The following is a 17,410-nucleotide window of genomic DNA, read 5'->3' as shown; positions in this document are numbered from 1 at the left end:
CCAGCAGACAATCAACCTGAGTTCCAGTCTGGGGCAGGTCCATCATCACCGTGGCTTAGTATTTCCTTCTGCACCGACCACACAGGCTCCAGTGGTTCAAAGGAAACTAGAACCATCACTGGCGCTGGCTCTTGGACACCAATACAGTGAGTTACATGGGAAACCCACTCACAAAAGGGTGGCACAGCTGGGATGGCTTGTTAGAACCGGAGATCAAGGTTCAATCCTGACCTCCAGTGGAGTTCACATGATCCCTGTGACTTACAGGAGCTTCCGCCAGGTGCTCTGGTCTCCTTCCCATGTCCCAAAGATGTGGCCACTCTATACTACCTTTAGTGTGCAGGAGAGGGGAGGAATCTAAATAGATAATTTATTGATCCCAAAGGAAATTATGGTGTCACGGTGACATTACAAGTGCACAGATATACAAATATTAGAAGAGAAGCAAAAAAGAATAACAAACTAAGTTACCTCAAACAATCTTAACTGGAGGGGGTCATCACTTCCCTTTATAGAGCCTAATGGCCAAGGGTAAGAATAAGCTCATTTTACGCTCTTTGGAGACACTCAATTGCCCTGGTCTATGACTAAAAGTGCTCTTCTGTTCAGGTAAGGTGGCATGCAGAGGGTGAGAAACATTGTGCAGAATTGCCAGGATTTTCCATAGGGTTCTTTGTTCTACCACAGCCTCCAGTGTGTCCAGTTTGACCCCTATAACAGAGCCAGCCTTTCTAATCAGTTTATTGAGCCTGTTGGCATCACCCGTGTTGATGCCATTTCCCCAGTACACCACCAGATAGAAGATTGTACTGACGACAACAGATTGGCAGAACATGTGAAGGAGAGGCCTACATATTCCAAAGGACCTCAGTCTCCTCAGGAAATAGAGGCAACTCTGGCCCTTCTTGTACACAGCTTCTGTGTTGGAGTCCACTAAAGTCTGCCATCTAGGGTCACCCCCCAGGTACTTGTAAGTCCTCACCACATCCTCATCAGGGAGTGATGCAGGCATAGTCTTCCTAAAGTCCATCACCATCTCCTTTTTCTTAACTGATGTTGAGCTGTGAGTGATTCAGTTTGCACCATTTGACAAAGTTCTCCACCCGGCCCTGTATTCATCCTCCCATCCATCCTTTATACACCCAACTGCTGCTGAGTCATCAGAGAATTTCAGCAGATGACATGACTCAGTGTTGTGTCTAAAGTCCGAGGTATACAGGGTAAAAAGGAAGGGAGCCAATACAGTCCCCTGTGGGGCCCCAGTGCTGCTTATAGCCATGCCTGACACACAGCTCTGAAGCCACACAAACTGTGGTCTGCCAGGCAGATAGTCCATTATCCAGGATACAACGGAAGTGCCAACCTGCACTGAACGAAGCTTTTCCCTCAGCAGTGAGGTCTGTGTGGCATTGAAAGCACTTGATAAATCAGAAAACATGATCGTCACAGTGCTGCCCTGCTTATCCAAATGGGAATGGGCTCTGTTCAGCATCATCGACTCCAGTGTGCTCCTGGTAGGCAAACTGCAGGGGATCAAGGGCAGAACGGGGTTGGAGATGAGCCAGGACCAGCCTTTCTAGAGTCTTCATGGTGTGTGAGGTTAAGACCACCGGACAGTAGTATTTTAAGACTTGGTTAGCCCTTCTTGGGTACTGGGACCACATACTATTTTCCACACAGTCAAGACCCTTCCAGGTTGAGGTTCAGATCTAGGCGTCTGAAAAAATGTGGAGGGAATAAAATGTAGATTTAGAGTGAATGGCTAATACCAGAGAGATGAAAGGTCTTGGTCCAAAACATTGACTGTTTACTCTTTTTTTGTAGATGCTGCCTGGCCTGCTGAGTTCCTTCAGCATTTTGTGTGTTGCTTGGGGGGTGGTGTCAGAGATAGGTTTTTTTTATGGAGAATGGTGGGTGTGTGGACAGGAGTGGTGATGGAGGCAGATGCACAAGGGCATTTTTAGAATTCTTTGGCTCATGAATGATAGAAAAAATGGAGGGCTATGTAAGAGTGAAGGGTTAGATGGATCTTAGAGTAGGTTAATAAGTCAGTGTAACATTATGAGCTGAAAGGCTGTGCTGTAAGTACTCTGTGTTTACAGCATCTCAGTGAGGTTTTTTTAAATTTGGTGTGACTAATATCTGGATAGTCAGAGGCTTTTCCCCAGGGTTGAAATGGCTAGCACAAGAGGGCAGAGTTCTAAGGTGCTTGGAAGTAGGTACAGAGGAGATGTCAGGGATAAGATTTTTACGCAGAGAGTGTGTGGAATGGGCTGCTGGTGGCGGAAACGATAGGGTCTTTTAAGAGACTCCTGGATTTCTACATAGAAAAATACAGGGCTATGGGTAAAGCTTAAGTAGTTCTAAGGTAGGGACATGTTCGGCACAACTTTGTGGGCCAAAGGGCCTGTATTGTGCCATATGTTTTCTGTGATGGAGCTGATCCACTGACAATGACCGAGAGTTACTGACAGAACACTTGTATGGGCAATGGAACTGTTTGACTGGATGTGATACAGTTGCCTGTAGTAGGGTAAATGCATGGACATCAGCACTAACTGTTTCTGAGAGAAAGCTGTGCACAATGCTACTGTAAAAGATTTTAAGTTGTAGTTAAAGACCCTCATGCACTTTGGTAAGAGAAGAAATTGGAACTGAAATTGGTTTATAATTGTCACATGTACTGAGGCGCACTGAAAAGCTTGTCCTGCATACCGTTGATGCAGATCAGACCATCACACAGTGCATTGTGCTAGAATAAGGTAAAACAATAACAATGCAGAATAAAGTGCAAGATCATAATGAGGTAGATTGTGAGACCAAAAAATGCAGCAAAAGCTGGTGGTTTTAAACACTTACACCAGTTGGGATTAACTGTGTCACAAATGTCAGAAAGATACTGAACTTCCTGTGTGCTCAGTGTAATAGAACACTGCACCAAACACAACGCCAAATTAAAACACATGGCCCACTGCCCTCCACTCTCTGCACACTCATCTGCCTTTCTAATAGCCTCTTAAACACCTCTATCACCTCTGCTTCCACCACAGCCCTGGCGGTATAATTCAGGTGCCTACAACTCTCTGCATTAGAAAATTTGCTTCCACACATCTTTGAAATTTTGCCCTCTCATTTTAAATGCATGTTCCCATTTAACCCCAAGATAAAGATACTATCTGCCTCAGTCTCTCATTCCATGCCTCTGGACCTTGACTTCCGATCTGAGTCAGTGGACTGGGTTGTGTTCAAGGACTCATCAGAAGAACTGAATGTATTTGTTGTCATAGACTTTATAAAATGAGACATGGATGAATGTGTCTCCCAAAAGTCATTTACAGTTTTCCCTATACAAAAACCCTAGATGAACCAACAGATCTGCAATCCGCTGAGGGTCAGATCAGTGGTGTTCAAATCTGGTACAAGAGATCCAGGTAAAACCTCAGGGAAAACATTTCACATGCAAAGTGGCAATTCCAGACCAAACTAGAATCACAGAAGGTATGCTCGAGAGCTGTGACAGCGCTTGACATCTACAAAGTAAAATCAAGCAACAATTGTGACAACGAGGCTTCACTCCCAAATGAGCTCAATGCCTTCTATGCTTGTTTTGACCGCCAAAATGTGGAGACACTTCCATGAACTCCTACAACCCCTGGCAACCCTGTGATTTCAGTCTCTGAGGCCAACATAAGAGTATTCCTCAGGAGGGAGAACCCATGGAAAGTTGGCCCAGACAGGGTGCCTGGCAAAAGATTGTGCTAGTCAACTAGCTGGAGAGTTCACTGGAGTCTCACTTTGGCACTGAGATAACCACCTATTTCAAGCAAACTTCAATTCTTCTGGTGCCCATGAGGACACCAGTATAACTGGTAATCTGCCTCAATCCAGTAGCACTTACACCTAATGTGATGAAGTGTTTTGAGAGGTTGATGATAAAGCACATCAACTCCTGCCTGACGAGACCCAAATCTGCTCCAATTTGCCTACCAATGCAACAGTTCCATAGCAGATGTCATCTCATTGGTTCTTCACTCAACACTGGAATGTCTGGTCCGCAAAGGTGAATACATCAGGATGCTCTCTATCAATTCCAGCTCGGCATTTAATGCCATCATCCCCTCAAAACTGACCAATAAGCTCCTAGGCCTAGGCCTCAAATCCTCCTTGTGCAACTGGTTCCTGGATTCCTCACTGCAGACCCCAGTCAGTTCGAATTGGCAACATCACCGCCACAATCACAATTAGCACAGGTGAACCACAAGTCTTTGTGCTTAGCCCTCTGCTTTACTTGCTTTACGCTTCTGACTGTGTAGCTAAGCACAGCTCCAATGCCATATTTACGTTTGCTGACGACACCACCATCATTGGCAGAATCAAAGCTGCTGCTGATTCGGTATATAGGCTGGTGGTAGAAAACCTGCCACAATAACAATCTCTCACTCAGAGTCAGCAAGACCAAAGAGCTGATTATTGACTTCAGGAAGAGGAAACTGGAGGTCCATGATCCAGTCCTCATTGAGGAATCAGAGATAGAGGGAGTCAAGAGCTTTAAATTCCTTGGTGTCATCATTATTGAGGATTTGTCCTGGGACCAGCACATAGCTGCCGTAATAAAGAAAGCCGACAACACCTCTACTTTCTTAGAAGTTTGCAAAGATTCGTTATGTCATCTAGAACTTTGACAATCTTCTATAGATGTGTGATGGAGACTATATTGACTGGCTGCATCACAGCCTGGTATGGAAGCACCAATGCCCTTGAGTGGAAAATCCTACAAAAAGTAGTGGATGTAGCCCTATCCATCCCCACCGTTAACATATCTACACAAAGTGTTGTCGCAGGAAAGCAGAACCACTACCAGATATCTCCACCACCTAGGTTGTGCTCTCTTCCTGTTGCTGCCATCAGGAAGATGGTATGGGAGCCTCAGGACTCACCACTAGATTCGAGAAGTCATTACTCCTCAACCCTCAAGCTCTTGTACCAAACGGGATAACTCCACTTGCCCCATCGCTGAAATGTTCCACAAACTATGGGCTCACTTTCAAGAACTCTTCATCTCATGTTATTGATATTTATTACTTATATATTTATTATTATCATTATTATTTTTCTTTTTACATTTGCTTATTGGTTGATTGTCCTTCTTGTGTATGGTTTTTCATTAATCCTATGATGTTTCTTTGTATCTACTATGAATGCCTGCAAGAAAGTAGATATCAAGGTTGTATATGGCGATATACATGTATTTTGATAATAAATTTACTTTGAACTGTGAAACGTGTGCCCTCGCCACCCCTCTACATCCTATAACGGGGTGAATAGAACTGGATGCTATACTCTAGAGGCAACCTAACCACAGTTTTATAAAGCTGCAGCATAATGTCCCTCCTCTTGAACCCAGTGCCTTGATTCATAAAAGCAATTATATCATACACCACCTTTTCAATGTGCAGCCACTTTCAGGGAGCTGTGGACCCCAAGTTCATCCACACTACCGAGTGTCCTGTATTAACTGTGTTCTGCCCCTCTCCTGAACTGCACCACCTCATGCAGGTAATGTCTGCAAACAGCAAAGCGAGAGGGGAGTTACGGAAATGGCAGGATGCTGCTCGCAAAGGGTAAGCAGATGGTAATGCAGAATATGTTTCTCTGGGATACGTGGTGTCCAGCAGCAGCTCACAGAGCTGCCATGCAGAATGAAGAATTCTTATAGTAAAATCTGAATCTTAATCTTTAATCTATGTAGAAAGTAAAATTAATATTAAGATGACTGCATTAAAATTTAGATAATAAAAGACTGAAATAACAAAACAAATTCTAAAATTGGAATATAAGAATTATAGGAAGGGGGAGAGAGGTTAGAGAGTCATAGAGCACTACAGCAGAGAAACAGGTCTGTTGGCTTATCTAGTCTGTGCCAAACTATTATTCTACCCATCATAAACAGCAGAAAGTCTGCAGATGCTGGAAATCCAGAGCAACATACACAATATGCTGGTGGAACTCAGCAGGTTGGATAGCATCTATGGAAATGAATAAACAATGTTTCAGGCCAAAACCTTCCTTCAGGACCATCACCTTGAACATAGCCCTCATACCCCTCCCATCCATACCTCTTCCACTGGCTGCTCATTCCACACTCTGGGTGAAGTTTCCCTTCATGTTCCCCTTAAATATTTCATCTTTCACCCTTAATTTATGACCTCTAGTTCTATTCTCACCCAAATTCTGTGGAAACATCCTGCATGAATTTACCCATCGTATTTATCTCTACTCTTTCAATCTTATTGATAAGTTGTAAGAATCTTAGGATAGACTTCACTCACAAGGCAAAAGTTTTCAATTGCTTCGTAGTTGGGAAGAAGTTGAAGTTGTTCTGTACTTGTGTGCATGCAAAACCTCCAAGGTTTAAAGTTGAAGTTCAAGTTTATTGCCGTGTACACAGCTAAACGAAACATAATCCCTCTGGGGCAAATGTAGAAAACACAGTCACACAGCACATACAGTCACACAATAATATTAACACGTCCCTGAGTGACATGGCCTGAAGATTGACAGAAAGTGTGAGGTGCATGTTTATGTAAGACAGTATAATGTTGCTGGCACTAAGATAATAAAACAAGCAATGGTATAAATCTGTGAAAGAGCAGCAATGAATGATGAGAGGTGAGCAGTGAAGATGAGTGTCTGTGAGTGGAGGTGGGCGTGACAGGGCATTCATTCAGATTGTAAGTGTGCTGGGTGGCAGCAGGAAGTTAAAGAAGTCTGACAGAGAAGGGGAAGAAGTTGTGACCCAGCCTGACAGAGCTGGTTCTTATGCTACAGTACCTTCTGGCAGGAGGTCAAAGAGATTGTGGGAAGGGTGGGAGAGGTCTTTGACAATGCCTCTGCATCGTTTGTAGTGGATTCCGGTTAATTGGGGCATCAATTCATCAGGGCAACTGCATATTATTAAATTTTAAAATTTAACTGCATAATTTTTAATTTTTTAATGTTTGACACAACATTTAAAGAACAAAAACTAATCAAGAAAATATCCAGCTTTCCCTTCATTTATTTGGGACACTGGGCTGTTTAATCGGGACAGGAGGCTGTTGCTAAACAAGTTATAACTAGCATCAGTTACGTGCATTTATGTGGCTGTTGTCACTACACGTGGTTTTTAACTAGCATGTGTTTGTGTTCAAAAAGCAGTGATTTATGTCACTGATAGTTGGCGAGAAATAAGCAGTACAATTCAGATCTGTTTTGCTCACTGCGGCTTCAAGCATTCAGGTTTTGAAATGGCCAGGAGCGAAAATAAAATTATTTTACTACTTCAAAAGCTAGAATGACAAATCATTTGAAGGTATTGGCACTCATCTTGAATGTTAGCTTTGGTCTCCACCAGATACCTAACTCTTGGATGTGGTTTCAAGAAGCTGTTTGCATGTGACAGCAGCCACACCCTGGTACCCCTGTTCGACAGGTGGGCTAAAGCAGGCGAGGCTATCCGGCGGGTCCTATGCTGGGACGTGCCTGCCTTAGCATGCAAAGTCAGCTCCGGCAGACTGGGCTGATGAGATCCAATGGCTAGGACGGTGGTTCCGCAATGCTCCATGGAGAGCAAAAGGCATGGTGATGCACAGAAGCCCCACTCATCTACTGCAGCCAAGGAAGACCCCAGTTGTGACGTGTATTCATACCATTGGACTACAGAGGTCGAGCGAGGTGGACAGCTTTTCCACTTTAAAAACTCCAACACAGCTTTCCTGTCATTGTTGGATATTGGTAATTTTATAATTTGTTCTGTATTTCATTTATATACATCGTTTGTGACTTAGTTAAACAGTAGTTAGTCTTTTTTACACCTTTTTAACTATTTCCATGAAACTTTGGCTAATTGGGGCAGCTGCTTAACTGGGCCAGACTGGTCCCGATGTGTCCCAATTAACCGCAATCCACTGTGTATTCTGAATGTGGGGGCCTGGGAGGGACCCTGATGATGTTCTCAGCAGGCCTCACTACCTGCTGCAGGGTCTTGTGATCTGATGCATTGCAGTTTCATCCAAACCTGAAAATTTCAGAAACACTTTACGATGCAGGGAAGGGTGAGAGACAAAACAGGAATGAAAACCACGTGAGATTAAATAGTGTGGGAATCGTTTTAGTCATGCCTTTGTTTCTTTTGGTCTTTATCCGTTCACTTTGCAAGCCACAACCCTACCCCCACCACCCTTCTCTTCTGCTTAAACTTAAAATGCATTGAATTTCTTTTCAAAAAACGAACATTAAAACACTCACACAGACACAAGAACACTGCACTAGAAGCTTTCCCCAACCCTCCTTTCTACCCAGTCCTAACTTGTTTCGATCCTGGTTTCTGATAAATCACCCCAACCTGAAACATTGGTTCGGTTTTTCTCTCCACAGATATTGTCTGACCTGCTGAGTATTTCCAGAATTTTCTGTTTTATATTTTCACTTTCTAACTTAAACAGAAGTAAGTCAAAAGTGAAACTGCAGGCTTTGGAAAGCCAAAATAATAATAATAATAATAAATGCATAAAATGTTGGAAATACTCAGCAAGTCAGATGACATCTGTGTGAAGAGAAACAGAGTTGATGTCTTTGTCAAAATGGGGGAGGTGCAGGGAGGATGGGAGAGGGGTGATATCTCTGACAGGATATAAGTGACCATGGAGATAAGCTGTAAAACAGTCTTATACGGTCAGTGAGTTAGGCAGCCACAAAATGGACAGAAGAATGTAGAAACACACAGAAAATGCTGGTGGAACGCAGCAGGCCAGGCAGCATCTATAGGAAGCTGTACAGTTGACGTTTCGGGCCGAGACCCTTCGTCAGGACTAACTGAAAGAAAAGATAGTAAGAGATTTGGGAGGGGGAGGGGGAGATTGGCAAAAGGGGTACAGAGCTGGAGAAGGGAAAGGATCATGGGACAGGAGGCCTGGGGAGAAAGAAAGAGGGAGGAGAGCACCAGAGGGAGATGGAGAACAGGGAAGGAGTGATTGTGAGAGGGGCAGAGAGAGAAAAAAGGAGAGACAGAGAGAAAAAAAAGGGGGAATAATAAATAAATAAGGGATGGGGTAAGAAGGGCAGGGGGGCATTAACAGAAGTTAGAGAAATCTAGATGGAATATAAGGTGTTGTTCCTCCAACCTGAGTGTGGCTTCGTCTCGACAGTAGAGGAGGCCAGGATAGACATATCAGAATGGGAATGAGATGTGAAATTAAAATGTGTGGCCACTTGGAGATCCTGTTTTCTCTGGTGGACAGAGCGTAGGTGTTCAGAGAAACGGTCTCCCAATCTGCGTCGGGTCTCACCAATATATAAAAGGCCACACCGGACACAGTATACCACACCAGCCGACTCACAGGTGAAGTGTCGCCTCACCTGGAAGGACTGTCTGGGGCCCTGAATGGTGGTGAGGGAGGAAGTGTAAGGGCAGGTGTAGCACTTGTTCCACTCACAAGGATAAGTGCCAGGAGGGAGATCGGTGGGAAGGGATGGAGGGGACGAATGGACAAGGGAGTCACGTAGGGAGCGATCCCTGTGGAAAACAGAAAGGGGGGGAGGGAAAGATGTGCTTGGTAGTGGGATCCCGTTGGAGGTGGCGGAAGTTATGGAGAATTATATGTTGGACCCGGAGGCTGGTGGGGTGTTAGGTGAGGACAAGGGGAACCCTATCCCAAGTGGGGTGGGGTGCGGATGGGGTGTGGGCAGATGTGCGTGAAATGAGAGAGGTGCGTTTGAGAGCAGAGTTGATGGTGGAAGAAGGGAAGCTCCTTTGTTTAAAAAAGAAAGACATCTCCTTCGTCCTGGAATGGAAAGCCTCATCCCGATGGCAGATGCGGCGGAGACAGAGGAATTGCAAGAAGGGGATAGCATTTTTGCAAGAGACAGGATGGGAAGACACTATGCCAGATACGATGTCAAATATAACTAAACCTCCTCTGCTTGCAGATGATCTATATCCCTCCATTCCCTGCTATTTGTGTGCCTACTATCTATCAGCTTCTCAAAACACAACTAACATGTCTGATTTCCCAAAAAATACTCAGTCCAGGCAAATGCCATTCACTCTGTAAAAAATAATCTTACCCTGCATATCCCCCTTAAGCTTTCCTACTCTCACCTTAAATACATGTCCCCACCACCCAGGACATACCCTCTTCTCATTACCACTATCAAGGAGGAGGTTCAGGAGCCTGAAGACACACACATTCAGTGTTTTAGGAACAGCTTCCTCCTCTCCACCAACAGATTTCTGAATGCACAATGAACTCATTGCATCATATTAGATTGATAGCGAGAATTGTGCATGCAGTCGAGTGATCGCGTGGTGAATCAATCGAATCTCCTGCCCTCTCTGGCATTGCACAGGCTTTCAAATGTGCAGGTTTTTGTCTTGGTGAGTCTGTGGAATTCATTGCCATGGGTGGCTGTGTGGGCCAAGTCACTGGGTATATTTAAAGTGGAGGTCAGTAAGTTCTTCATTAGTCAGGGAATCGAAGGTTATGGGGAGAAGGCAAGAGAATGGGCTTGAGAGGGATAATACATCAGCCATGCTGGAATGGCAGAGCAGACTCGATGGGCCAAATTGACCCTTAACCCTTGATTTTACCTACGCTGTCCATCTAAAGCCATCTAAAGTATTGCTTCCACTCCAGTTCCATGTGTTGGGAGGTGGTTGATGTGACTCATTTGATAGAGTCATCAATAACTATTTCTGACTTAATATTCCATAAGTCCATAACACATAGAATTAGTCCACAATGAAATTCAATCCATTGAGCCTGCGCCACCGTTCCCGCTCAACCCTGTTCTCTTGCCTTCTACCTGTAACTTTTGACACCCGTCCTCATCAAGAACTTTTCAACCTCTGCTTTAAAGAGTCTATTTCATGACATTGGTGAGCTTCAGTTCTGAATATTATTTGCTCGATTTGTTTTTTTCTGCACACTGGGTGTTTGACAGTCCTCTTTTAACAGGTTCTGTTGGCTTTCTTTGTTTCGTGGCTGCCTGTGTATTTTGAATTTTGAAGATTCCAGACTACCTTCCCTGCTGTAACATGAGTTTCCATGTCAGTGGCAACTCCTAAAGTCAATAACAAATCTGATGTGTAGATACCATGGTTTCAGTTTCAGTACTCACCCATGAGCGCTGTCTATGTTCTATTCTTTAATCCAGGTTAATCAGTTACCATCATTCCCTTGAAGGTTACTTAAAAACATCATTAAAACATTGTTAAAAACATCTCCTGTGAAATAGAAGTGAAAACTGAAATACACACATAGCCCTTGCCTGCAACAAATCCATAGATATTTTGAGCTTAGGTCTATCCTTCGCAAATGCACCTTAGTTCTCGTGAATAAATGGGAATTTCTCAAAGCAATGTCAGATACCAAAAATTCCCTCAGGTGTTGGAACAACAGTTTCAAGAACCTTTGCTTTTTCCCTTTCATCCTTCATGAATAATGAAAACACGTGTATAGTTGCAGATTTAGTTCCAATTCCATAGAACTGCAATACTGTTGTAGATATCTCTGTAATCGCCCCACCCACGTTAATTTGCAGAAATTTCAGTTGGAGAATCCCAGCTTACCACAACTTTTGTGTGGAAAACTTATTCTTACCAGAACACAGTACAGGCCCTTCAGCCCATGATGTTGTGCCGACCTTTTAACCTTCTGTAGCATCAATCTAACCCTTCCCTCCTGCAGAGCCCTCCATTTTTCTATCAACCATGTTAGAACATAAGACAATAAGATGGAGGAGCAGAATTAGGCCATTCAGCCCATCGAGTCTGCTCCGCCATTCCATCATGGCTGACTCCAGATCCCACTCAACCCCATACACCTCCTCTGATGCCCTGACTGATCAGGAAACGATCACCTTCCACATTAATTATATCCACAGACTTGGCCTCCACCGCAATCTGTGGCAAAGCATTCCACAGATTTACCGCTCTCTGGATAAAAAAAAAATTCCTCATTACTTCTGTTCTAAAGGATCGCCCCTCAGTTTTGAGGCTGGCCTCTAGCTCTGGATACCCCCACCATAGGAAACATCTCTACATCCACTCTATTTAGTCCTTTCAGCATTTGATAGGTTTCAATGAGGTCCCCCACCCCCCGCATTATTCTAAATTCCAGTGAGTACAGGCCCAAAGCTGCCAAACACCCCTCATATGTTGACAATACTCCAAATGTGGTCTGACTAGTGTCTTATAAAGGCTCAGCATTATCTCCTTGCTTTTATATTCTGTTCCCCCTGAAATCAATGCCAAGATTCCATTTGCCTTCTTTACCACAGATCAACCCAAAAATTAACCTTCTGGGAGTCTTGCATGAGGACTGCTAAGTCCCTCTGCACCTCTGATGTTTGAAACTTCTCTCTATTTAGATAATAGTCCACACTATTGATCCTTTTATCAAAAGGCATTATCGTACATTTCCTTACACTGTATTCCATCTGCCACTTCTTTTGCCCATTCTTCCAATTTTCTAACCTTGCTGCAGTCGCATTGCTTCCTCAGCACTCCCTACCCCTCCACCTAGCTTCATATCATCCGCAAACTTGTCCACAAAGCCATCAACTCCATTATCCAAAACACTGACAAACAATGTGAAAAGTAGCGGTTCCAATACTGACCCCTGAGGAACACCACTAGTCACTGGCAGCCAACCAGAAAAGGCCCCTTTATTCCCACTCACTGCCTCCTGCCTGTCAGATTCCTCTATCCATGTCAGTATCTTTCCTGTAACACCATGGGATTTTATCTTGTTAAGCAGCCTCATGTATGGCACCTTATCAAACACCATCTGAAAATCCAAGTCAATTACATCCACTGCCTCTTCTTTGTCCACCCTGCTTGTCACTTCCTTGAAGAATTCTTAGCATATTCGTCAGGCAAGATTTCTCTTTACAGAAGCCATGCTAACTTTGACTTATTTTATCATTAGTCTCCAAATACCTCAAAACATCATCCTTAATAATAGACTCCAACACTTTCCCAACCACTGAGTGAGGCTAACTGGCCTGTAATTTCCTTTCTTTTGCCTTCCTCCCTTCTAAAGAGTGGAGTGACATTTCCAATTTTCCAGTCCTCTGAGACCATGCCAGAATCAAGTGACTCTTGACGATCAATGCATCCGTTGTCTCTTCAGCAACCTCTCTCAGGACTCTGGGATGTCGTCCATCTGGTCCAGGTGACTTATCCATCTCAAGAGCTTTGAGCACTTTTTCCTTTGTAATAACAATGGCACTCACTCCTGCTCCCTGACACTCACAGACCTCTGGCACACTGCTAGTGTCTTCTGGGATGCAAAGTACCCATTAAATTCATCTGTCATTTCTTCGTCCCCGTAACTACCTCACCAGCATCTTTTTCCAGTGACCCAATATCAACTCTCACCTCCCTTTTACCCTTTATATAACTGAAAAATCTTTTAGTGTCCTGCTTTATATTATTGGCTAGTCTGCCTCATATCTCATCTTTTTCCCTTTTATTTGCTTTTTGTTGGATTTTAAAAGCTTCCCACCCACCTTTGCTACCTTATATGCCCTTTCCTTGGCTTTAATGCAGTCCTTAACTTCCTTTGTCAGCCACAATTGCCTACCCGTGCCATTGGAGAACCCTTGCTTCTATCCTTCTATCCTGCACCTTGTGAACTATTCCCAGAAACTTCAGCCACCTCTGTTCTGCTGTCATCCCCGCCAGTATCCTCCTCCAATCCACCTGGGCAAGCTCCTCTCTCATGCCTCTGTAATTCCCTTTATTCCATTGCAATACTGATACATGTGAGTTATGCTTCTCCCTCTCAAATTGCAGTATGAATTTATACTAGCTCCTAAAGGTTCCTTTGTATTAAACTTCCTAATAAGATCTGGGTTATTACGCAACACCCAATCTAAGCTATCCTTCCCCCCGAGCCTATCAAGCACAAGTTGCTCTAAAAAGCCATCTCGCAGGTATTCAACATCTAAGATCTTAGATCAATATCTTACATGTTCCTGTCTAAGAGTTTTTTAAACATCCAACGTACCTACCTTTATCACCAGCCCTGGAGGGGCTCCAAAATCTCTCTGTTCTACCACAGTGCTAAGAATCCTGACATTGACCTTGTATTCTGCCTTCAAATTCTACCTTCCAAATTGAACCACTTCACATTTTCCCGGGTTCAACTCTATCTGCCTCTTCTCAGCTCAGCTCTGCATCCTGTCAACGTCCTGTTTTAGACTCTGACAGTAAAGTTTCAAAGGTTTCAAAGGTACATTTAATGTCAGAGAAATGTATACAATATACATTCTGAAATGCTTTTTCTTCACAAACATCCATGAAAACAGAGTGCCCCAAAGAATGAACGACAGTTAAATGTTAGAACCCCAAAGTCACCCCAGCTCCCCTCCCTCCCACGCATAAGCTACAGCAAACAGCAATATGCCCTCCTCCATCGGCAAAAAGAAAGCATCGGCACCTACCACCAAGCACTCAAAAGACAATGCGTTCACCCGGTATTCGACACACCACAGGCTCTCTCTCTCTCTCTCTAATAAGGGAGAAAGAGGTGTCCCTGTTTCACAGTGAGAGGGGAGACATAACAAACAACTCGCTGATTTATGATGTTAAAAGTCCACTGCGTCACTTTTTCTGAGCTCTGTGCCCAAAGATCTTCCAGCTCCCACAACACACCAGTCCGGGACAACGACCTTCGATCTGCCTGTCTCCAGAGCCATGAGATCCCAGGTCTCCAAAGGAGAGCTGAATTTTTAGGCCGAGCCCTTGGCATGTCGGATAGCAGCCGGTCGTGACACCCCGAGAGCGGGTCCCATTCCTGCAAAGAACCAAAGTCAGCGTGTAACTCCAGGTCAGGGTCTTCAGAAGGGAAAAATATAGATATTAATAGAGAACTAGAACTGTTTCCGAAGATGCAAGCAAAGGAGTCACCATTTAGCGCCATCTGACTAAGTTCCGCCAAAATGGAACATAACCACAATGCACAACTTCGCCAAAATGGACCATAGCCTCTAGCTGCTTGGCCTCCCCTTTCAGAATGCCCTGTACCTGCACAGAGAGGTTCTTGACCCTGGCATCAGTCAGGCATCTCCCACCTTGGAGTCTTGCTCATGGCCACAGAAACGCCTGTCTGTGCCCATGACTATCAGAGTCCCCTACACTACCTTGCCTAGACTTTGTCTTCCTCTGCTGTACAACAGAGCCATTCATGGTGCTGCTGTCACTTTCCCCTGAGAGGCTAGAATCCAAGTTTCCAAAACAGTACACTTGTTAGAGAGGAAAATGGTCATATGGTTCTTCAATGAAAAATTGCAGCAGCTGCTGTGCAGAGGGACTTGGAGTGCTTGTGCATGAATCACAAAAGGTTGGTTTGCAGGTGCAGCAGGCTATCAAGAAGGCAAATGGAAGGTTGGCCTTCATTGTTAGAGGGATTGAATTTAAGAGCAGAGAGGATATGTTGCAACTGTACAGGGTACTGGTGAGGCCGCACCTGGAGTACTGTGTGCAGTTCTGGTCTCCATACTTAAGGAAGGATATACTGGCTTTGGAGGCAGTGCAGAGGAGGTTCACCAGGTTGATTCCAGAGATGTGGAGTTAGACTATGAGGAGAGATTTAGTCACCTGGGACTGTACTCACTGGAATTCAGAAGAATGAGAGAAGATTTTATAGAAACATAAAATTATGTAAGATAGATGCAGGAAAGTTATTTCCACTGATAGGTGAGACTAGAACTAGGGGACAGAGCCTCAGGATTTGGAGGAGTAGATTTAGGATGGAGATGAGAAGGAACTGCTATTCCCAGAGAGTGGTGAATCTGTGGAACTCTCTGTCCAATGAAGCAGTGGAGGCTACCTCAGTAAATATATTTAGGACAAAGTTGGATAGATATTTGCATAGTATGGGGAATTAAAGGTTACAGGGAAAAGGTGGAGATGGGTCCGTGGCCAGAATCGCCATGATCATATTGAACAGTGAAGCAGGCTCGATGGGCCAGATGGCCGACTCCTGCTCCTATTTCTTATGTTCTTAACCACCTGACTTCCACCATTCCCAATTTTTATCACAGTGCCATATCTGGATGTATCACAGCTTGATATAGCAACTGATCTGAATGTGACCACGAGAAACTGCAAAGAGTTGTAGTCGCAGCTCAGCACATCTGATGCACCATCAATAACTCTTGGAGACAGGAGGTGAACAATAGGCTTTTATTAGCAGGAAAAGAGACCACAACATCTTGGAGACTGAGGGAGGAGCAGTGCCTCCAATCGCCTTTATACAGGGGTCTGTGGGAGGAGCCACAGGAGCAGTCAGCGGGGGGGCGTGTCCAGACAGGTATACATAGTTTACCACATTCACCCCCACCCCCCTTTGTTTTAAAAGAGAGTCCCCACAGGGCGAAGTTTCTTACAAGTATATTTACAGGTTAAGTCTATCAGGCGGTTGAGTCCATTGCTGTGATCTACGTAGCACCGGTGGTGATTGCACCGGTGACGGTGGTGGTGCTGGCTCCGCCCTGACTTGAGGTGCCAGCCCGTTAGGCGTCAGTAATCCCTCATGCGTATGCGTGGCGCCCGGTATGGGAGTGTCGTGAGGAGTCTGTGTAGGGCTTGGTGTGCGCGGTGTCTCGTGGGTATATACATCGGTGGGTACGGGGTTCAGAGTCACCGTGGAGTGTTCAGGGTAGGGGTCTGCTGCTCCTGCGGGCGCCAGGTCGTGGACAGAGACCGTGTCCTCCCACCCATCAGGTAAGACCACGTAGGCATACTGGGGGTTCGCATGAAGTAGGTGAACCCTCTCGACCATCGGGGAGTATTTATTGCTCCGCGCATGTTTCCGGAGCAGCACTGGCCCTGGGGACGTCAGCCAAGCCGATAGGGTGGTCCCAGTGGCAGACTTCCTGGGAAAAGAAAAGAGTCGCTCATGAGGGGTGGCATTGGTGGACGTGCATAACAGGGAGCAGATGGAGTGGAGCGCCTCGGGGAGGACCTCCTGCCATCGAGAGACCGGCAATCCCTTCGACCTAAGGGCTAAGAGTGTGGCCTTCCACAATGTGGCATTCTCCCTCTCCACCTGTCCATTCCCCCGGGGATTATAGCTTGTGGTCCAACTAGTAGCAATGCCCCTAGCCAGCAGGTACTGGCGCAGCTCGTCACTCATAAACGAGGACCCTCTATCACTGTGGATATAGCAGGGATATCCGAACAGAGTGAAGAGCTGGCGCAGGGCTTTTATGACAGACGTGGCTGTGGTATCAGGGCAGGGGATGGCAAAGGGGAAACGCGAGTACTCGTTGATTATGTTGAGAAAGTAGACATTGTGGTCGGTGGAGGGAAGGGGGCCCTTAAAGTCGACACTCAGTCGCTCAAAGGGGCGGGTGGGGTGGC

The sequence above is a fragment of the Hemitrygon akajei genome, chromosome 17 (assembly GCF_048418815.1).
Source record: "Hemitrygon akajei chromosome 17, sHemAka1.3, whole genome shotgun sequence".
Lineage (NCBI taxonomy): Eukaryota > Metazoa > Chordata > Chondrichthyes > Myliobatiformes > Dasyatidae > Hemitrygon > Hemitrygon akajei.
This window is presented reverse-complemented; position numbering follows the sequence as displayed.